At 44.8% G+C, this 23,836-nt stretch overlaps 1 long non-coding RNA gene across 3 annotated transcripts in view; it reads left to right on the top strand.

The window, feature by feature from the left end:
- LOC105611988 (uncharacterized) overlaps positions 1-23,836 on the top strand; it is a 90,179-nt gene that overhangs the window by 34,767 nt on the left and 31,576 nt on the right. For all 3 annotated transcript variants that reach the window (XR_001434878.4, XR_009601392.1, XR_003589840.3), the window contains exon 2: positions 2,528-2,846. This is a non-coding gene — a long non-coding RNA (uncharacterized LOC105611988). The remainder of the gene's footprint in view (positions 1-2,527; positions 2,847-23,836) is intronic.

Below are 23,836 nucleotides of genomic sequence, written 5' to 3'. Positions count from 1 at the left end.
TACTAAAAAGTCATGTTGAAATAGCCAATGTATTTCAACATTCTCAGACATACTCCCGTAGGATTTGAGTTTTTTTTAATGTCATTTAAATTCAGTTACAGATTGTTTCACTGAAATTGCTACTTACTGGTCTGTGGTTTAAGAATTCCTTCTAAGTGACAGCTCAGAAGCCAACTTTGCTTCACTGGAAACAACAGATTATACTGGCTTCCTTTAGATATTTACAATATTTCTGTGAACCAGAGAATTTTCTTGCTCTAAATAGCACCAGTTATCCAACCCAGCCCTGTCATTTTACAAATGAGGAAAATGAGGTTTAAAGGAGGGAAGTTACTTGCCTACAGTTACACAAGTAGTTACTGTGAGGTTAGCAGCTGCTTTCCTGATTCCTGGTCTATTCAGAGTCCCGGTGACTATAATTTTATTTCTAAATCCACTTACAGTATTTCGATCACTTCCAGTATAAGTTGATTTTTTATAGTGAATAATCTGAAGAAGATACATTTAAAATATTCATGTATTTGTTTTGCTAGTTTTTTCTTTGAAGAAATAAATTCACAACCTCTTCTATGTTAACCGCAATTTTTTTTCCTGTAAGTATTCATTATTTAAAATAAGATTATTAAGGACTTAGAAAAATTTTTGTGGCTCTCTACTTCATTAGCCTTGTCCTCATAACTCTCCCATTCAAACAGAGACAATGTTGTTGGGGGGAGGGCGGGGGGGCTCCAAATGAGACCTAGAGCACCAACCTCACTCTGTTTAATGCACTATTAATTTAGTATGTCATATCCAGCCCTACCCCCAAATCCTCTCCTACCCCCAAATCCTCTCTTTCTTAGCAACAAGGAAATGGTTTCACACAATTGACTCAAGCGAAGTTCTTTGAACAGTTGTTAGGGTGGGAAACTCAACACCCCAGAACAGTGATCACAGAGGTGGTAGTGGAACAGCTGGGGGATTGCACTACCAGCCACCAGCAGACGTGCTGTGGGTCTGACTCTCAAATCACCATTACTCAGATTTGGATCCAGGAGCAGAAAGCTTAGAATGGTGAATACCTGATTCAGTGTGAAATTCAGAGACACCCATCCCACAGTTTAATTAGTATAACCAAATGACCCCTGAAGTCTTGCTGTTTGCTAATTCTTCTGGTCTAAATGCCTTTCCCCTGCCAATGGAAAAGCAAGGGGAGGGCAGTGCTGACCAGCAGGGTATGAGTTATACATAGCAACTGGATATCAAAGGGCGGAGGGAGTCCTCTTTCTCTCGAAAGAGGAAGGAGAAGGGAGGTGGATAGAGGCACGGTGCAGCTAATACTGTTCTGACTTTACCTCCATCCTGTTGAAGTCCTGTTTCTAAAACAGCCACACAGAACTTCCGGTTTCAGCTCCAATATGTAAAACAGTCACACTCAGATTATCTTGACATGAAGCAGAGCAGGAAATTGAAGTGGGGGAGGGAGTTCTCATTGTGTCTCTTGGCAGCAGGGCTGACAACAGTCAGAGGTGGAGGTAGTAATTTTGTGGGAGAGGCTTAAGATAAGTGTTGTGTGTTTTCACATGTCTTTTACAGATTTTCAGTTCAGGCATGAGAAACATTGGGTTGACACTTAAGTTTATTGTCTTGAATTCCAGCCCATTTGGGACAAAGTCATCTTGTTTGGTTACATCCCACTGGAAAATTAGTTCAATGTCTTTTTCTTCCTCCAGGACACAGATTTTCTTTGTAACAGTTCATTTATTCACTTGTTTATCCTTTCAACAAACAATTATTTCAATGTACAATACTTGCTAAGTTTGTAGGATATAAGGGTGATTATAGCTGCTTTCATAAATAAAGCTTAAGGTCCTGTGAGGGAAGCATGCAATCAAGTCAGGACAATAAAGTGTATTAAGATTTACAGTAAAGGAAGTGAAGGGATGAATAGCTGAAACACCAATCCTGCCTACTCCCCCCCTGAAAAAAAGGCATGATGAAAAGAATGTCTACCTCTGGGGCAGGCATGTGGACCAGATGAGATGGTGTGGTTAAAATCTCTGTTAAGTGAAATGACTCTTAGTTCTACTTTCTAGTCAAATCCTCTGTTGAAATCGTTTAAATGCTGCCAAGAAAGGTTCGTTAGAACACTTCTCTTATTTTAAGCGTCCAGGCTCTGTTTCCATAAGATACAAGAGGCTGGTCAGGCATCCTCCACCACATGCTAAACACGACTTATAGCAGCCTGTGTGGATGAGTTACTCCCCATGAAGGCCCTGCCCCACTCTGTGTCCGTGTCCAGAGCAGGCTACATGGGCCAAAGCAGGGCCCAGGAAAGTGCAAGGCACAGAGGAGTGGTGTCCGTGGGTCTGAGCTCACCGTGGACCTGCCCGGCCCACCTCTAATTTCCTGGCTCCCTGCCTTTCAGTCAGCGTTTCTCGCAGTTGTATTCATCTGTTTGTGAGATCATTTTGATCCGTCTCTCTCTTCCCTGGTAGATAGTGTGCTCCAGTACAACAGGCCAGAACTCTTTTGCTTCCCACTGTAGATGCCCCTGAATATTCATTGGAAACACTGAAGCTGAAGCTGAAGCTCCAGTGCTTTGGCCACCTGTTGCAGAGAGCTGACTCACTGGAGAAGACCCTGATGCTGGGAAAGACTGAGGGCAGGAGCAGAAGAGGGTAACAGAGAAGGACATGATTGGATGGCGTCCTCAACTCAATGAACATGAGTTTGAGCAAGCTCCAGGACATAGTGAAGGACAGGGAGGCCTGGCATGCTGCAGTCTGTGGGGTCGCAGAGAGTTCGACACGACTGAGTGACTCAACAGCCAGCAACATAGATGCCCCAGCCGTTGCCCCAGAAAGGTAAGTAGTACTGCCTGGGTATGGTGCCTGAAGGAGCGACCGCAGGCGCGCTGCTTACTCCGACTTATACTCTTAGGAAAGCATCGCTTTCTGTCTATATAGACAGTACTCTATAATGAAACCCCTATAAGACTATTCCTAGAAGATGCTAAAGCAGGATGAGGCAGTGACCCAGAGTGAAACTCAGGTTGAAAGGGGTCAGGACAGTCACCGAGAGGGCCTTTCAAGTGCCTTCAGCAGGATATTCTAAAAAGAGTCTCACAGCCCACCTCCAGCTGGGAAATATTTCCAGAAAGGAGGGAAATGTGTCCTTTTAAAAACAAGGTATTTAATGCCCTTTTGGGTTTGGAGAGGCACTGGGCTCGGCACCCTGCAGTGAGGAGGTTTCTTCACGCCAGAGCTCCATGTACGTTCTTCAAGGAAAGAATGGGCATGCGGCCTCAGCTTCTGGTGTCTATTTTTATGCCCTGGTTGTGTGTAGGGGAAAATGGGAATATATTTTCGGTATGTGTGTTTTTTCCCTGGTGTCTGCTGACTCCCATGGAGGCTGTAAATCCCCAAATCCAAACACAAGAAGTCCATGTCAGGAGGCAATGACCCACCACTTTGGACTCTATTCAACATCTACCCAAAGAATATCCTTGGCAAAGAGCAGTGACAGCAGAATAGTGGTAAAAATAGCAATCATTCTCTCAGTTGTCAACTAAATATAATTCCTAATGGCTAAAGTTCTATAAACTACTCAATTTTTTTTTGTTCTAACAAAATAGTTTGAAAATCAATGTTACCTTGGACACACAAATTCAGTATGACATCAGATATTCCAATTATCATATAATTAGTTGTTTTACATCATTATCTTAGAATTTCCAGTGTTCCAATGTTTTCTATACAGAGTGAAGGGAGAATAGAAGAAATTGGATTTACTGTACACTTTTCTTTCTGTAAGAAATTATATATTCTGTATACACTGAAAAAGATGATGCTGAACAGTCTATAGATAATTTTAAAGAGAAAGTAAGTTTAGTAAGCAATGGAGAGGACTTCCTGGGTGGTCCAGGGCTAAGACTACATGCCCCAATGTGGGGGACCTGGGTTCGATCCCTGGTCGGGGAACTGGATCCCACATGCTGCAGCTAAGACCAGCAAGCCAAATCAGTATTAATAAATGAAACAATGGAGAATATTGGAGCCTTGATTTCAGGAAAACCTCCTGGAGAAGCCAAAGGTTGAAGGGAACTTGAAGTTAGTCAACTGGCTGCCATGTGGTTTTGTGAAGCTAAGGGGGAGTAGCATCATTGACAAATGAGCGCTTCAGTAGACACTTGCCCAGTGAGAACCTGTTACTGAAGAGAAAGGAAAGTGACTTAGGATGCACAGTGCAGGGAAAGGGGCACAGAACTAGGAGAAGTAAAGTTGAAACTAGAACAGATGAGGGAGGGTAGAAAGGCAAAACGTCTTGCCCATTGTAGTTCTCTTTTCAAGCTCCTCTAATGAAAAACAGACATGACTAACATGTCTGCAAGATTTATTCATTCAAGAACATCAGAATCAACTCTGCCTTTCCCCTGAAAGGGGCCATGCATGAAACCTTTGCTCTACACAGTTCAACCAGGAGATAGGCTAGGCTATATACCGTTTTCCCCTATTATACTGTTTTGTGCCTCAAGACATTTTCCTTTACAGCACTAAATAGGGGTTGTCATGTGAAATTTACATATATGATTGTTTGATAAAGGTTACTCTCCCCCGTTAAACTACAAGCTCCCCAATGACAAAAATTTTGTCTTCTTTTTTCACTAACCATTGGTTCCTAGTGTTTGGCATGTTGCCTAACACGTAGGAGACACTCATTTATTGAATGAATGGATGAAGCCCACTTGACCTTCCCCTTTTGTCTCCTTTCTGTCTTCCTTTCCTGCACAGTATTTTCTGGCTTTCCTCTATTCATTTTACTTCCAGATGAAAACCAAAATTCATCTCAGTTCAGTTCAGTTGCTCAGTCGTGTCCAACTCTTTGCGACCCCATGAATCTCAGTACGCCAGGCCTCCCTGTCCATCACCAACTCCTGGAGTTCACTCAAACTCACGTCCATCGAGTCAGTGATGCCATCCAGCCATCTCATCCTTGGTCGTCCCCTTCTCCTCCTGCCCCCAATCCCTCCCAGCATCAGAGTCTTTGCCAATGAGTCAACTCTTCGCATGAGGTGGCCAAAGCACTGGGGCTTCAGCTTTAGCATCATTCCTTCCAAAGAAATCCCAGGGTTGATCTCCTTCAGAATGGACTGGCTGGATCTCCTTGCAGTCCAAGGGACTCTCAAGAGTCTTCTCCAACACCACAGTTCAAAAGCATCAATTCTTCGGCACTCAGCCTTCTTCACAGTCCAACTCTCACATCCATACATGACCACAGGAAAAACCATAGCCTTGACTAGACGGACCTTAGTCGGCAAAGTAATGTCTCTGCTTTTGAATATACTATCTAGGTTGGTCGTAACTTTTCTTCCAAGGAGTAAGCGTCTTTTAATTTCATGGCTGCAGTCACCATCTGCAGTGATTATGGAGCCCCCAAAAGTAAAGTCTGATACTGTTTCTACTGTTTCCCCATCTATTTCCCATTAAGTGATGGGACCAGATGCCATGGTCTTCGTTTTCTGAATGTTGAGCTTTAAGCCAACTTTTTCACTCTCCTCTTTCACTTTCATCAAGAGGCTTTTTAGTTCCTCTTCACTTTCTGCCATAAGGGTGGTGTCATCTGCATATCTGAGGTTATTGAAATTTCTCCCGGCAATCTTGATTCCAGGTTGTGTTTCTTCCAGTCCAGCATTTCTCATGATGTACTCTGCATAGAAGTTAAATAAGCAGGGTGACAATATACAGCCTTGACGTACTCCTTTTCCTATTTGGAACCAGTCTGTTGTTCCATGTCTAGTTCTAACTGTTGCTTCCTGACCTGCATACAGATTTCTCAAGAGGCAGGTCAGGTGGTCTGGTATTCCCATCTCTTTCAGAATTTTCCACAGTTTATTGTGATCCACACAGTCAAAGGCACAGAAAACTAGTCAATCTAATCACACTAGGACCACAGCCTTGTTTAACTCATTGAAACCAAGCCATGCCTGCGGGGCAACCCAAGACAGGCGGGTCATGGTGGAGAGGTCTGACAGAATGTGGTCCACTGGAGAAGGGAAAATTCATCTCAACTCTTCCATATATTAGGTTCTTTTCATCAACAGCCCAGAAGAACCCAATCAAGCTAGGAGTAGTCTCTTTTGCCTCCAGACTACTCATATGTCTATCCCTTAGAACAAAAATTGGAAACCTTAGATGCTCCTGTACCAGCAGTAGTCCTGGGAAAGGTGAGCAACATAGTGGTTCCAAGTGCAGAAACTGGGTTTAAGTCACACTTCGGTACAGTTCACCAAATGTGATCCTGCATGAGCTGTTTAATCTTTCCAAGTCTTAGTTTCTGCAACTATAAGATGAGGATGATAATAAAATCATCCACTTCCAATGGTTATTTTAATGATATAATGATTTTCTTAACAAACGTAAAGTGTCTGGTGCTGGAAAGCCCTATAAAGTATCACCTATCATCATCTCAGTGACCACAAGGCCTAAACATGGACCTTGTTATATATTTTTGAATCTGGTTCCCAATTTGCACCCCTAAACTGGACAACAAAGCTAAATGTTAGATCTTTGTCCTCTGCTGCCTGTTACGTTTCACTGGCAGTCTCCTTGCCCAGGTATCCAGGCTGCAGAAATGTCTGCTCTGGGATGGGGGAGCTGGGGCAGGGATCATGGGGTCACAGGGTCATGAAGAACCCCACGAAAATCAGAGCCCAGTGGCCAGTGGTTTTTCCAGGGCAGAGGTTTATTTGTTTCCACTCTTGGTCTTCGGGCATCTCTGTGATGGCTCTGCCTTGTCTTTCCAGGGAAGTCGTCTGTGCCTAGATGGACAGCCTCCTTCCAAGAGCTCTCCTCTCTTACAGCCCCCTTCCCAACACCAGCAGGTTCCTGTGGTTAAATTCCTGTGTCACTGGAGAAGGAATGCTTTATAACTCTTCTTCAGGCATCTCAAGTTTTCTCTCCAAATCTGGAGAGAGAGAGAGAGAAGGTTTCTGTGACGCACAGCTCAGCAGGCAGAAATGGTTGGGGCTTTGCAGGGAGGGGAGGTGGGAGGCTGCCCAGAGCAGCTAGGGGGCCAGAGTCCCTGCACCCACCAGCCACTGCTTGCAAGAGAGCTTTTCTGAGAGAAATGGGAAAGTGTGGGTACACTGTCAGCATTTCTGCATTTTGCTTTCCAGACAAGCCTGAGAAATCAGAATGACAGGTAGAGTCCCCTGCTGGGGGAAAGCGGCTCTTTGCAGTCCAGTTTAGACAGTTGCAGCGGGGAGGAAAATGGAGTCACCTAGGCCCACGTCTCCTTGTCCAGGAGGTGGGGGGGAGTAAGGAAGAAACAGCCGTCCAGCCTGTCTCCCAGTCGACGCCCCCGAGACTGGAAACTGCTCTGGGTCGGGAGGGAGATGGGAGGGAGGGTCAGGATGGGCAACACATGTACACCCATGGCTGATTCATGTGAATGTGTGGCAGAAACCACCACAGTAATGTAAAGTAACTAGCCTCCAATTAAAATAAGTTTTTAAAAAACTGCTCGTGGATAAGACCAGCAATGTCCACAAAGCCGCACTGCAGCTTTCTAGTCGGGGATTGGTGACTGTAGAGATGGAGACTGAGTTGTCAGGGACCCTAGGAGGTGCTTAGAAACCACAGACCAGAAGAGCTGGGAGATGGGGGATGTGCTGAGAGAGATCCTGCTTGCAGAATTGCACGGGGAAGAGAAAGCCCACAGAGGTGCTGCATTCTCAGCCACGACGGGAGGACTGCTGCCAAGGGGCCTGTCCCTTAAAAGCAGGCACCCTGAGCTGTGTGTCCAGGCTCAAATGCCAGGGCAGAGAAGTCTTGTGGATCAGTTTTGTGTATGAGGTGTGGAATCAAACTTTCACACAATTAGAGAACCTCCTTTTTCACAATCGAGTCACAAGGCAGGAGCTCTGTGTTTTCCTAAAGTTTCCAGTTTGTGGGAAATGAGAGAGAGGGAAACAAGAGTTTGTCATCATTTTCATCCCCACCTGGTTTTTCTTCTCTGGGCCTGGTTTCAAAACCCACACATATAATCCTCACCTTTGAAATTAACCTTACTTTTCATTTCTTGGGGCTTCCCTCATAGCTCATTCGATAAAGAATCTGCCTGCAATTCAGGAGACCCAGGTTTGATTCCGAGTCAGGAAAATCCCCTGGAGAAGGAAATGGCAACCCACTCTAGTATTCTTGCCTGGAGAATTCCATGGACAGAGGAGCCTGGTGGGCTACAGTCCATGGAGTCACAAGAGTCGGATATGACTGAGTGACTAAACCACCACTTTCATTTCTTACTGCTTTTTTTTCTCTAAGTTTCCATTTAGATAAATCTCTTTCACCAATGGGATGTTTAATGAAAGATGTAGGGGGTCTAATTTGGGAACATTTTCTTAATGGTTATACCTCTTTGGAGGAAGGTTGAAAATACTTAAAATATTGGCGAATTTAACATTTTTTTTCCAAAGCTGACAAATAATTAGAACTCCAAAACAAAACAAAACAAACAAAAAAAAGAAGTCTTGGGGCTTGGGGAGGGACCCTTACCCTTTATTTAAATGGAAAAATTAAATTAATTTCCCGAAGAGAAATTTTAATTTTTGTGGAACCACCAGTTTTACTAAAACTACTCCAACAGTGTGAGCTAGTCAGTTGTGTCCAGCTCTTTCAGACCCCTATGGAGTCAGCCAGACTCCTCTGTCCATGGGATTTTCCAGGCCAGAATACTGGAGTGGGTTGCCATTCCCTCCTCCAGGGGATCTTCCCCACCCAGGGATCGAACCAGGATCTACCGCATTGTGGACAGATTCTTTACCATCTGAGCCACCAGGGAAGCCCAAACTGAGCTGCTAATACTCCAATACTACTTCCTAGCTTCAGTCGATACTATTGTTAACTTTACCATTGTTAGGCAAATACTCTAAAGCCATACTGATTTACTTCAGCAACCATGTACATCTCGAACTTATAGATCATGAAAACCAAACACTCATTTAAAAAAAATTTTTTAATTGTTTACTTTTAATTGAAAGATAATTGTACAATATTGTGTTGGTTTCTGCCATACAACGTGAATCACCCATAGGTATACATATGTCCCCTCCCTCTTGAACCTCCCTCTCACCTTGCACCCCAAGGTTGTCAACCTCTAGGTTGTCAAAACACTCTTATTTTTAAATGTATGTTTCTTTTTGATTGCGCTAGGTCTCTGTTGCTGCTCCCAGGCTTTATGGATCTGTGGTGAGCAGGGACCGCTTTGGTTGTGGGGCAGGCGCTTCTCACTGTGGCGGCTCCTCTTGTCTCAGAGCACAGGCTCAGGGTGCAGGGGCTCAGGAGTTACGGCTCACAGACTTAGCAGCTCCACAGCAGGCAACCAGGGGCCAGGGATTAAGCCAGTGTCCCCTGCATTGCCAGCCAGGTAGATTCTTAACCACCGGGCTACCTGGGGGCCCCAAACACCCTTATTTTAATCAGGCATTACACTGATGCAGCATTTTCCAACCTTCACTATGCTGTTAGATACATTATCTCACATCTATTTCTCAAAATGGTCTTCTGAAAGCAAGCATTATCGTTGTTTGTTTTGTTTTTAACTAGCTTATTTCTTGAAAAATACACTCCCACAACACAGCAACAAATTCAAGTAGAAGAGCACAAACAGAAAGTTAAAGCTCTCATCGGGGTTTCGTACGTAGCAGAGCAGCTCCCTCGCTGCGATCTATTGAAAGTCAGCCCTCGACACAAGGGTTTGTAAAAAAAAAAAAAAAAAAGAAAGTTAAAGCTCTCAAAACCTGTCCCCACTCATCTCCTCCTGACCTTAGGCATTCTTTCCAAGCCAGGCTTCAATAGTACATGAACCATGAACTTCCAGATGTTCAAGCTGGATGTAAAAAAGGCAGAGGAAACAGAGATCAAATTGCCAGCATCCATTGGATCATTGAAAAAGCAAGAGTTCCAGAAAAACATCTACTTTTGCTTTATTGACTATGCCAAAGCCTTTGACTGTGTGAATCACAACAAACTATGGAAAATTCTTAGAGATGGGACTACCAGCCCACCTGAACTGCCTCCTGAGAAATCTGTATGCAGATCAAGAAGCAACAGTTAGAACAGGACATGGAACAACAGACTGGTTCCAAATAGGAAAAGGAGTACGTCACAGCTGTATATTGTCACTGCACTTGACTTATATGCAGAGTACATCATGAGAAATGCAGGGTTCAAGAAGCACAAGCTGGAATCAAGATTGCCAGGAGAAATATCAATAACCTCAGATACACAGATGAAAGTGAAAGTGAAGTCACTCTCATTGCGACCCTGTGGACTGTAGCCTACCAGGCTCCTCCCTCCATGGGATTCTCCAGGCAAGAATACTGGAGTGGGTTACCATTTCCTTCTCCAGGGGATCTTCCTGACCCAGGGATCAAACCTGAGTCTCCCACATTGCAAGCAGACGCTTTAACCTCTGAGCCACCAGGGAAGCCTGATACACAGATGGCACAGATGACACCACTCTTATGGCAGAAAGTGAAGAGGAACTGAAGAGTCTCTTGATGAAAGTGAAAGAGGAGAGTGAAAAAGTTGGCTTAAAACTCAACATTCAGAAAATTAAGATCATGGCATCCAGTCCCATCACCTCATGGCAAATAGATGGGGAAACACTGGAAACAGTGACAGACTTTATTTTGGGGGCTCCCAAATCACTGCAGATGGTGACTGCAGCCATGAAATTAAAAGATGCTTGCTCCTTGGGAGAAAAGCTATGACCAAACTAGACAGCATATTAAAAACCAGAGACATTACTTTGCCAGCAAAGCCCATCTAATCAAAGCTATGGTTTTTCCAGTGGTCATGTATGTGTGAGAGTTGGACTATAAAGAAAGCTGAGCGCCGAAGAATTGATGCTTTTGAACTGTGGTGTTGGAGAAGACTCTTGAGAGTTCCTGGACTGCAAGGAGATCCAACCAGTCCATCTTAAAGGAGATCAGTCCTGAGTGTTCATTGGAAGGACTGATGTTCAAGCTGAAACTCCAATACTTTGGCCACCTGGTGCGAAGAGCTGACTCATTGGAAAAGCCCCTGATGCTGGGAAAGATTGAGGGCAGGAGAAGAAGGGGACGACGGAGGATGAGATGGCTGGATGGCATCACCGACTCAATGGACATGAGTTTGGGTGAACTCTGGGAGTTGGTGATGGACAGGGAGGCCTGGTGTGCTGCAGTTCATGGGGTCTCAAAGAGTCAGACACGACTGAGTGACTAAACTGATACACATAGCAACCCAGATCTATGTGTTCTCTTTAAAGATAAAGTCACACACATGGCAGCAGGCTCTCCCCTGGTTTGTGCCTTGCTCTTTTAATTAACCAATGACTTGGAGATCTTCAATAAGAATATACAGAGCTGTGCCTCATTCTTTTTTAATGGTCTATGTAACTGGTTTCCTACTGTTTGTAAAACGGAAAACTCTATTTTCCGTTACAAACAATTCTACAATAAGCAATATTAGCAAAAACTTACATAGTTCTTACTTGGTGTTCTTCATGCACAGAAAGTCAGTTAGTCCTCATAACTGTCCTATAACAGAAACTGTCATTACTTCATTTAAAGATGACAAAATAGGCACAAAGATAAGTAATTTCCCCAGTCACACAGCTGCTGCTGCTGCTGCAAAGTCACTTCAGTCGTGTCCGGCTCTGTGTGACCCCATAGACAGCAGCCCACCAAGCTCCCCATCCCTGCGATTCTCCAGGCAAGAACACTGGAGTGGGTTGCCATTTCCTTCTCCAGTGCATGAAAGTGAACAGTGAAAGTGAAGTCGCTCAGTCATGTCCGACTCTTCACGACCCCATGGACTGCAGCCCACCAGGCTCCTCCATCCATGGGATTTGCCAGGCAAGAGTACTGGAGTGGGGTGCCATTGCCTTCTCTAGTCACACAGCTAGTAAGTGGCGTTGATTTGCACATGTTTGAATTTAGATAGTCTGGCTCTAAGACTCAAGCACAGTGTCCTGCCCCTTGTGTTTGCCCTGTGCATTTAGACCTGAAAAGCCAGGCCACACTTCACAGGGTGGAAAGATTGAGCCCAGAAGGGCAGAGTCTGCTCAGCCAGGCGGCGGCAGAGCCTGGGCTGGAGACCACGTCTCACGGTTCCCAGAGCCTGGCTCCTTCACTGTCCGTCATGCCCTGCCGCTCCTGCAGAATATTATCTGTGGCTTCTCGAGAGCTTCTGAGCGCTTTAGACATGAATAGAGCAACTACACTGAGAAGTACTTTAGGAAAAGTGGTTCCAGAAGAGACTTGGGACTGTGATGAAGGAGTTCAATTCTCAGGGACTTTCTACTGCTCACGTCCTGTGCTAGTAGACACATACTTAAAGCAACTGTTGCCGCAGAGTATCTCTAACGTAAAAACGTGCTTTTTGAGTTGCAAGTTTAGAGATACATTATGTAAAATTTTATTCAATGTTATCCCTCTTTTTTTTTTTTTTTTGCAATTGCCGTAAGACAAAAACTGTATTAAATCATGAAAGTTTAGACTAAAGAGTGTATGCCCCATTTAATCCTACATGGCTACTCATTAACCACAGAGAAAGCAGCATGGAACCAACATTCTGCCCCCAGCTTGGGAAAAGTACAGCTGTACTCTATCTGAAACCTGCTTCCAAAGTGCTGGGCAGCCCTGAAGAGTTGTAAGCAAAACTATTTTCGGGGACCCCTTGAGTTTAAACAGTTCAAGAATTTCCCATAGATCCTCCCAACACCCTGGCCCTGGCCCTACTTGATTCTGAATGCCTTTGATACACAGACTGGAAGGCTCCTTAGAAGCATCTAGCATCATCTTTCACCACGACGTGGCCTCACATTTGCCTCATGCTTTACTGTCTTCCGATTATTTCACCATTTACGTGTTTCTGTGATCCCCATGACCACACTGTGAGAGCAGGTTCTTTGTCTTCACAAGTTTTGTATCCCCTTCACCCAGGCAGGACTTAACCCAGCATGGAGGCTCTACAAGTTTTGATTGCATCCTTCCCTGTTTCTCTGTTGTCCTTAAATTTCCCCCCACTATTATCCAACTGTTGCCCAGGCAGCCTGAGCTCTTCCAGCAGCAATGCAGACTTGACGGGGAACCAGGCTCCTTGGCTCTGCTGCCAAAAGAAAGACTTGAGACGGGTTTCTGGGCTACACATTTAGCTTTATCATTTTTCTTCATTCATTCATCAGCTATGTACCTGCTGAGGGCTAGGTATACTGCCAGGGCCTCGGTGTACAGAGATGAACAACTCTGTCGGAGTTACCTTCTGTGTGAATGACCAATTCAATGTGAGACACACAAATACAGACTCAGCGCTCCTGGCATGGGCACTGAAGGCGCTATGAGAGAGACTGCCAAAGCAGACATAACCTAGACTGGAGGTCAGGGGAGGCAACTCTGAAGAAGTGAAATCTAAACTGAGACTAAAGGCTATGGCAGGGATCCAGGACTCACAGAAGGGGGAGGAGAAGGAGGCCCGTGTAGGGAACCACGTGCACAGTCACCAATGCAAGACAGAGTTTGGAGGAGGAGACTCTTCTGGAGCCCCATGTTACATATTCTCAGCCCTCCTCTGTTTCTACCACAGCTGTGATGGACACTCCCCTGACAGCTCAAGCTTGCATCCATCAGACAGCCACCCCCTCAAGCCTCTGAGCAGCTTTCTCTTTTCTCTGACAATGGCCCAAGTGCAGCCTAGAAACCCCAGGAAATTAGTGCTGCCCCGTTCCCAGCCCTCACCAGGCAACCCTCAGCAGTGGGGCCACAAGCCGGTATACACATGTCCCAGCTTCCCTCCTTTCAGTGAACATCACTGGGAAGCATTCTGTATTCTTCTCAGCAGAAGAGAGACATGTTGCTTAGAACAGCAACCTCCAAAAAAGGCTCTCTTTGTTTTTGCCTCTTCTTTTCTTATTCTTCTCATGCCGTCACTCCTTTCAGATCCCTGATCTGGCCCCCACTTCCCATTTGCCCCTAAGTCATTTCAAGGAAACTCAATCTAGGATATACACACACTAGAGGAGCTGGAAGAGGGTCTTAAAGAGGGTGGGCAAAGAGGAGAGTAAAGCAGGGTGAGGCCAGAATTGTAGGGTGGGGCAGGCTATGCAGAGCTGAGAATGTTACACTCTATGGCTCCATGGTTCTGGGTGCAGACTGGGTTGTAGTAGCTGAGCAGAGCAGGAGGCTCACACAGTAGCCCAGGCAACAGAGATACTGTCTTGTAGTGTGATGTTAGACATCCCAGGTGGCACTACTGGTAAAGAACCTGCCTGCCAGTGCAGCAGACATAAGAGACACAGGTTTGATCCCTGGGTTGGGAAGATCCCCCCGGAGGAGGATCCAGGTCAACTCACTCTAGTATTCTCTCCTGGAGAATCCTCATGGACAGAGGGACCTGTCCACAGGTGGGCTACAGTCCAGAAGGTTGCAAAGAGTCAGATACAACCAAAGTGATTTAGCACGCATGCATACATGCACTGTAATGTTGGCAGAGGTGATAAAAAAAGATACAGACAGGACTTCCCTGGTGGTCCAGTGAAGAAGAATCCAGCTACCACTGCAGGAAACACAGGTTCAGTTCCTAGTCTGAGAAGGTCATGCATGCCGCAAGGCAGCTAAGCCCAAGTGCCATAGCTCCTGAGCCCGTGATCTAGAGTTTGGGAGCCACAGGTTTGAGCCCACAGGCCACAGAGCCTGTGCTCTGCAGAGAGAGAAGCCCACGCACCTCAACTGGAGAACGGCCCCCGCTCACCAGCAACAAAGAGCCAGCACAGCCAAAAAGAGATACAGACAGGCTGGAATATGGTTTTGGGGGAGGGGTTGGTTGCCCTGGGTCTGCACTGGTGCTCGCAGGCTTTCTTTAGTGGCAGCAAGCGGGGTCTGCTCTTCGTTTTGGTGCACCGGCTTCTCACTGCAGCGGCTTCTCTTGTTCCAAAGAGCAGGCTGGAGGCACACAGACTCAGGAGCTGCCGTGTGCAGCTCTAGAATGTGCCGCCGTCAGCAGTTGTGGCACATGGGCTTAGCTGCCCATATAGCATGTGGAATATTCCCAGACCAGGGATCCAACCCCTGTCCCCTGCATTTGCAGGCAGTTTCTTATCCACCATACCACATCCCAGGGAAGTCCTGGGATGTGTTTTAAAAGTAGAATGATCTGCACTTGCTGATGGGTTGGGTTAGAGAAAGGAAGGGATCAAGGATGCCTTTACTTGGGTTACTGAGTGGATGGTGGTAATGTGTAACTGAGAATGGAAGGATGGTGAAGGAACAAGATTGAGCAGGAAAATTGAGTGCAATTTAGTACTCACAAAATCTAAGATGTCTGTGTGACATCCAGGGAGAAAGCATCAATTATGCATTTGTTTACATGAGTCAGGAACTCAAGGGTGGCCAGCAATGTGGATTTGGGATCATCTGTTTACGCACGGTGCTTAAACCAAGGGACTAGATAGGCAGAGAAGACGAGGATTCACAGTAAAGCTCTGAGGGACTCCATCATTTAGAATTTGAAAAGACCCTGATGCTGGGAGAGGTTGAAGGCAGGAGCAGAAGGGGACGACAGAGAGGAGATGGTTGGATGCCATTACCAACTCAGTGGACATGAGTTTGAGCAAGCTCTGGGAGATAGTGAAGTACAGGGAGGCCTGGTGTGCTCCAGTCCGTGGGGTGGCGAAGAGTCAGACATGACTGAGCAACTGAGCAGCAACAAAGGGGGCAAAAGGGCAGCAAATGACATTCAAAAGTAGCCAGCAAAAATAGAAGAGACTATGATATCACACAGTCCAAGACGGGAGAGAGTTTCACGAAGGAAGGGGTGGTCAACTCTTCTGAATGCTGCTCAGAAGTGGGATAATTTGAGGATGTAAAACTACCACCTTCTCTCATATCTTTCATCAGCATTAATCACAAAAGGCTCACACCCTTAGGCCAGGCATCCCAAGTGCAACCAAGCTACTTTTAAAAATCAGCAGATGACTCGAGGCAGAAACTAAAAGCTTTGTCTGGCTTAGGAGACATCTCACTCAGAGATCCTTAGATCTGTGTGCCCCTGTCTGCCTTGGTCTCTCTCTTCCTACCTGCTTCCAAGCTGCTGAACTTCTAGATCTGATCCAAGTCCTTGAGTTCTTCTAGCCCCAAAAAATGATTATATGAGTTTTATAGAGCACTGTGTTACTTTTCTAGGACTGGATGACTTGAACAGCAAAAATGTAAACCACTCTGGAGGTTAGAAGTACAAGCGCAAGGTGTCAGCAGAGCCGGTTTCGTTCTGAGGCCTCTCCTTGCCTCGTAGTGGCCATCTTCATCCCTGTGTTCATGTGGCCTTCCTTCTGCATGCATCTGCTTCCTAATGTCTTCTTTTAAGGACTCCAGTCATATTGGACAAAGGCCCACCTTAATGACCTCATTTTACCTTGCTGTTGTTGTTCCAAGTCATGCCCAACTCTTTGCAGCCTCATGGACTGCAGCGGGCCAGGCTTCCCTGTCCTTCACTATGTCCCAGAGTTTGCTCAAACTCATGTCCATTGAGTCAGTGATGCCACCCAACCATCTCATCCTCTGTTGTCCCCTTCTTCTCCCAGGCTAGGGATTGAATTCTGAGATGCTGGGGATTAGGACATTAACATATGATTGGGGGGACACAGTTCAACCCATAACTGATATATATGTCTTAGACATGATTTAAGAATCTTACCTCAATAGGCCTACCTTTCCTAGGTCTCAGATCCATTCACTTAGTCAATTTCTAATGATCCTCTTGATTTCCTATCTTTCTCTTACTTAGTGCTTTTTAAAATTCTTTGTTTTTAATTTCTATAATTTTAAAGGTTACTTTCCATTTACAGTTATTACAAAATATTGGCTGTGTTCCCCATATTATGCAGTAAATCCTTGAGCCTGTCTTACACCCAATACTTAATATCGCCCCCTCTCTCACCCTTCTGTTGCCCCTCCTACCTTCCCACTGGTAACCACCAGTCTGTTCCCTATTCTTGATACATTCATTTGATTGTTGTTTTTTTTTTAGGTTCCACATATAAGCAATACCATACAATATTTATTTTCCTTTGTCTGACTTATTTCAATTACCATAATGCCCTTCAAGTCCATTCATATTGCTGCAAATGACAAAATTTAGTCCTTTTTTGTGGCTGAGTAGTATTTCATTGTACGGGGCTTCCCAGGAGGTGCTAGTGGTAAAGAACCTGCCAGCCAGTTCAGGAGACATAAAGAGATGTGGGTTCAATCCCTGGGTCAGGAAGATCCCCGGAGGAGGGCATGGCAACCCACTCCAGTATTCTTGCCTGGAGAATCCCATGGACAGAGGAGCCTGGCGGGCTACAGTCCACGGGGCCGCAGGGTCTGACATGACTGAGCAAGCAAGCAAGCGAGTATTTCATTGTATGTGTGTGTGTGTGTGTGTGTGTGTGTCTGTGTGTCTGTGTGTGTGTGTGTGTCTGTGTGTGTGTGTCTGTGTGTGTGTGTCTGTGTGTGTGTGTCTGTGTGTGTGTCTGTGTGTGTGTGTGTCTGTGTGTGTGTGTGTGTGTGTGTGTGTCTGTGTGTGTGTGTGTCTGTGTGTGTGTGTGAGAGAGCCGTACCTGCTTTACCTGTCTGTCTGTTGATGGACACTGAGGTTGTTTTCACGTCTTGGCAACTGTAAGTAGTGCTGCTGGGAATGTAGGGATGCATGTGTCCTTCCCAGTTATAGTTTTATCTGGATACATGTCCAACATGGATCATATGGCAACTCTATTGTCAGCTTTGTGAGCCACGGTGGCTGCACCAATTTACGGTCTCACCCTCCCAGCGTGTGAGAGTGGTTCTCCACATCCTTGCCAACGTTTAGTATTTGTAGACTTTTTGATAATGGCCACTCTGACAGGTATAAAGTGATACTTCCTTGTGGTTCTGTTTTGTATTTCCCTAATGATTAGCGATGTTGAACATCTTTTCATGTGACTATTGGCCATCTGCATTTCCTCTTTGGAAAAATTTCTACTCAGTTTTCCTGCCCATTTTTAAATCAGGCTATTCGTTTTTGTTTTTTTTTTTTTGGATGTTGAGTTGTATGAGCTGTTTATATATGTTCGTTATACCCTTATCGGTCATATCATTTGCAAATATTTTCTCCTATTCAGTAGGCTGTCTTTTCATTTGTTGATGGTTTCCTTTTCTGTGCAAAAGTTTTTAAGTTTACTTAGGTCCCATTGTTTATTTTTGTTTTTATTTCCGTTACTTTAGACGACAGATCAAAAAAAAAAAGTTGTTGTGATTTATGTCAGATTGCTGCTGTTTCACATAGCCTTTAGCTTTGTTTGGCTGTCGAGACTTGCTTTAATCACTCGGGTTTAAAGTTACCACACCGTTGGCCTCTGTACACAGTAATATGTATTCATCAGGAATACATAGACTGGTCCCAGGAAAATTCACTGAGATGTATACGACCTTTCTTCACTGAAGTTTAGTGCTCTACACCTTAGGAGGTTAGCTTTCCAGAAGTAGTCCTTTTTTCCCAGCAGCTCTTCAGTTCCGATTAGCCAGCGATGGCTAATACTCTAAGATTGTTATTGGGGGTGGGGAGATTTAGTTCATGGCTATCCCCTGAGAATATATGATCATATAATTAGAGAACCGAAAGGATTCACATTGTGCAGCCGGATTTTCAGGATAATCAGAGATGCTCTCCATCTCCCAAGTCACCCCAAGTACCTTCAAAAGTCGACCACCCCTAACTCCCTCAAGTCATCTCATTTGTATTAGATCTTGCCTGTGCTCAAACGTTTCCGTGTCTCTTTCTTGCTTGTTTCATCGAGCTTTCATCCTTTGGTAAGCCAGCCCTACCAGTCTACCATCCATATGATGAAATAATGCAGCCCTTTCTGGAGCCCTTTCTCCCCACGGATGCAGCACTTTCTCCTCTTGGTTGTGGAAGCTGACCTTGCCTCTTCCCACCTGTCCCGTAGTTCTCGCTCGGACCACCATCCTCCACGCAGGCCTCACCCTTCCTGGAGCCCTGCCTGCCACTATATGCCAGGTTTCGCATTATTCTCTTCAAAATCCCAGAGGCCTTGGTATCCATCCATAATTCAGCCTTTTACCTTACCTTCTTTCCCCTTTTTATTGAGTTATAATTGATTTACAATATTGTGTTAGTTTTAGATATACAGCAAAGTGATTCAGTTATATATATATTCTGATTATTGATTCAGATTATTTTTCATTATAGGTTATTGTAATTAATAACCTATAGGTTATTCATTATGTATTTATTATAGGTTATTATATTATAAAATAGTGAATATAGTTCCCTGTGATCTATAGTAAATCCTTGTTACTTATCTATTTTGTATACAATAGTTTTTATCTCTTAATTCCATACTCCTAATATGGAGTTAATATTAGGAGTTCCCTCTCCCCTTTGGTAGCCATAAGTTTGTTAGAAAATAAATGTCTGTGACTTTGTTTATGTTTGACTAATACATTAATTTGTATTATTTTTTATATTCCAGATATAAGTGATATATAATATTTGTCTTTCTCTGTCTTTCTTTGTCTTTCCCTGGTAGCTCAGTTGGTAAAGAATCCACCTGCAATGCAGGAGACCCTAGTTTGACTCCTGGGTCGGAAAGATCCCCTGGAGAAGGGATCGGCTACCCACTCCAGTATTCTTGGGCTTCCCTTGTGGCTCAGCTGGTAAAGAATCCGCCTGCAGTGTGGGAGACCTGGGTTTGATCCCTGGGTTGGGAAGATTCCCTGGAGAAGGGAAAGGCTACCCACTCCTGTATTCTGGCCTGGAGAATTCCGTGGACTGTATAGTCCGTGGAGTGGCAGAGTCAGACAGGACTCAGCAACTTGCACTTCTCTGTCTGACCTACCTCACTAAGTTTACCTCGCCTTAATTTTCAATCTCATTCTGTACACTAGTCTGAACTCTTCATCCAAACTGTAAAGTCCTCGCTAGTCTCACCACCTGGCACTGACATAGTTCAAGCCCTAAAGTCTCTACCAGAATGACCTTAATAACACCTGACTGGTCTGATAGAGTCCCTCCTCTACTTAAAAGTCCTTTACAAGCTCTCAGGATGAAGTTCCTCCGCTTAACCACGCGCACAGCCTCGCCTGTTCCTGCCTCGCTGGCCCTGAGCCTTCGCCTCCCAGCTTTCTCCTCCCTTAGGACCACACACAGCTTGGGCCCCAGCCACGTGGAGCCCCTTGCTCCCTGAAGCTGCTGTGCTAGCCTGTGCCTCTCACGCACCATTGCCTGATTGTGCTTCCATGCTCATCCCCCGACCAGCCCTACTCGCGTTTCAGTGTAGCTAGAGTGAAACCTGGGCTTCCCTGGTGGCTCAGGTGGTAAAGAGTCCGCGGGCAATGCAGGAGAGCCCGGTTCGATTCCTAGGTCAGGAAGATCCCCTGGAGAAGGGATAGGCTACCCACTCCAGTATTCTTGGGCTTCCCTGGTAGCTCAGCTGGTAAAAATCCACCTGCAGTGCAGGAGACCTGAGTTTGATCCCTGGGTTGGAAAGATCCCCTGGAGGAGAGAATGGCAACCCACTCCATATTCTTGCCCAGAGAATCTCATGGATAGAGGAGCCCGGCAGGCCACAGACCGTGGGGTCACAAAGTGTTGGGCACGACTGAGCAACTAAGCATGGCATAGCATGAAACCCCCTCCAAGAAGTCTTCCCTCATTTATTTACCTAGTTATTGAGTTTAAAGAATCTTTTTTTTAGCAGTTTTTAAAAATTGAAGTATCCTTAATTTACAATGTTGTATTAGTTTCAACTTTTAGTTGTATTAGTTCAACTTTTCAAGTGAGCAAAGTGACTCAGTTACACAAACATACACACACACACACATATAGTTTTTTAGATTTTTTCCATTATAGGTTACTGCAAGATACTGAGCATAATTCATTTATCCTGTTGTTCACCTGTTTTATATATAGTAGTATGTACCTGTTAATCCCAACCTCCTAACTTACCTCCCCACCCCACGCGGTCTTCCTTCATTTAGATACCCCTGTCCATGCTTCCGAAGCGCTTCTTGGCCTGTTCTGTAAACACTAACTCATTTTAGCAGCGGAGGTAGTCTTCTTTGTATTGGTAACCCTACTGCCCAGCATTACAACTGGTAACAATAACAATAAAATATCCCACAAATACTTGTTCAGTGATTAGAAGAATTTACCACTGGTTTCCTGCCCACTGTTCCTTCTCATTGCTTCCCTACATATTGGTGCCATAGTTCCTGTTAGAACAGATACTTTGTATCTCCCCTACCCAAATGCTGCTGATGGATGATGTGACTAACAAAATCCATCCTCTTCAGTTTAGAATTCAAGATCCTTGGCAATCTGATCCCTACTCTGCATAGACCACAATTCTACTCCCCATTTTGTAAGAATGTGTCCTTTGCTTTCCAAACCTGGGAATTACCTCAAACCTGAGTGGCCTGCCTGGAGGGAGTCCTCTTGTTTCCCCTCCTGTGTCTCCTATCAGTGCTGGACCATTCTCCAAGCCTCAGGTCCATCCCATCTCTTCTATAAACACATTCCCAGATTCCCCCTCTGCATGGTTATAATTAATTTTTTCCTCACTATTTTTATAACATTGTGATATCTAATTATAGTATTCATTTCTATTTGCTTTATATGAGGGGAGTGTATGTGTGTGTTTGTGTGTGTGTGTTCCCCGCTAGATCGTGAGTCCTAGATGGTAAGGCCTCCAGGGTACCTAGGGAGTAGAGCATGCTCCGTGAATGTACTAAACTAAACCTTTTTGTTAAAAGAAGCCCCAAGCTACATTCTGGCTTCTGTTCCAGGCACAGCTGCTTATAACCTTGGGCAGGTCCTCTAAGTTCTTTTGGTTTCCTTTGCTTCATCTCTAAAATAAGATTAATCATATCAAGGATGCTGTGAAAATTAATTATTTATCATTTTGAAAGTGCCTTGATATCTTTAGAGATTGGCATTTCTATTTTTGTGGCATCCTTCTCACCAGAGCTTGCCATTCTTTTAGAAGAAACATGCAAAGGAGAGGCAGGGACTGTTCAAAGAACAATTTTTTCAGAAGCTGAAATAATTATATCCTGTATTTCAGACAAGGTCACCTTTTACCCTTAATAGCAAATGATGGAATCTTGAAGAAACCTGTTTTTCCTACTAGTGACTTTAAAGTGATTATAGTATCTATGTACATTTTTTAAAAGATGAATAAAGATTCTATCACGCAGAGCACAGAGCTTTCCCTGAGGGAAGAAATAAATGAAGTAAACTTTTAAAACATTCCTGATGTAAATGACCTTCATAGACACAAGTCCCCTGTTATACGTCCTGGTCAAGACTAGCAGTAGAAACACTCACTTGAGTGTTCAAGACATATCCAAAGTCAAGGGCAAAGGAAGCGAAGTCACTGATGTAATAACTGATGTTTCATGCACATCAACTCAATTCCCACAATACTTTCATGAGATGCCCAGAGCAGGTCTTACTAACCCCTTTTGGTGGTTGAGGAAATTGCAAGCCTCTGTGGTTATGCAACTTATCCAAGGTCACTCCGTAAACAGCAGAGCCAGAACTCAACTCAGTCTTTTGACTCAAGTTCAGGGCTTCTCCCAGTCACCTCACTGCATCTCAGCCCTAGTGCAGTGAACTCTGAACAGGACACCGAGGCTGCTGTAGAAGGAGATGGGCTTAGTTGCTCAGTTGTGTCCAACTCTTTGCGACCCCATGGACTGTAACCCACTAGGCTCCTGTCCACAGGATTCTCCAGGCAAGAATACTGGAGTGGGTAGTCGTTCCCTTCTCTAGAGGATCTTCCCAACCCAGGGATCACACCCAAGTCTCCTGCATTGCAAGCAGATTCTTTACGTCTGAGCCACAAGGGAATCCTGAAGGAGGGGGATAGACTGATTTTTTAAAAAAAACAGATAAAAAAGTGAAAAAGACGATAAACAAAAACTGAGGTCAGGGCTGGGTCCCCTGGGTAGAGATCTATTGCCTCTGGTCTGACTTTAACCTCCACCCCCTCTCTGCTTGCCAAGAGATGACAAAGACCTTGCTGACCCCAGTGCTCAAATCTGGCATAAAAGATCCATGCTCAGCAGCTCCCAGGGCAGATGGAAACAGTTTGACCTTGCCCAACAACTGGCCCTTCTCCAAGCGTCATTCCTCCTGGAGATAGCCACATTTTTAAAGTTAACCACGTGCGTATCTGTAATGCAACCTGTGGCGCTTATTACCTTTTTTAATAAGTGGGGTGTAACAGATCAGAGTTTTACAGACAGACCTAATAAGCAGGCCCACTTATTTTTCCAGTCATTAGATGGCTCCACAGCCTGCTTTGCTATCTCTCTTAGGTCATTTCCACACTCAAGAGTTATAGATGTGGGAGGAGGAGGCAGGCTGTCATTTCGTAAGAGCCAAAGGTGGCAGTAAGCTCAGCCCCTGAGATGCCACCAAGGTGGTTTGATTTTTAAATTGGGACATACATACCAGGTTTCATTTTTTTATAGATTTCATTATCTTTATTTTTGTTCAGACAAAATAATTCAACGTCAGCTAATTTGGAGATTTTCTATCGAGAGAGAAGAAAAGCAGATTATAGTGAAATGGGGTTAAGCTGGAAAGGGAAGGAAGCAGAAGGAGTTTTTCCCCAGCATGAGTACAGTCTCAGCCCAGATGCCTTCCTTCAGCCAGAATGAAAGAACCGGCTTATTCTCTCTCCTTCAGAACCCCAGCCCAGTTTACTTTTTAAAATTCTGTAGCACGCCGTGTTTACAGAAATCCACCCAAGCATATGTAGTTATATTTCT

This window comes from Ovis aries, chromosome 7, assembly GCF_016772045.2.
Source record: "Ovis aries strain OAR_USU_Benz2616 breed Rambouillet chromosome 7, ARS-UI_Ramb_v3.0, whole genome shotgun sequence".
Lineage (NCBI taxonomy): Eukaryota > Metazoa > Chordata > Mammalia > Artiodactyla > Bovidae > Ovis > Ovis aries.
Note: the sequence above shows the minus strand (reverse complement) of the source record. Positions and strands in the feature narration are given on the sequence as shown.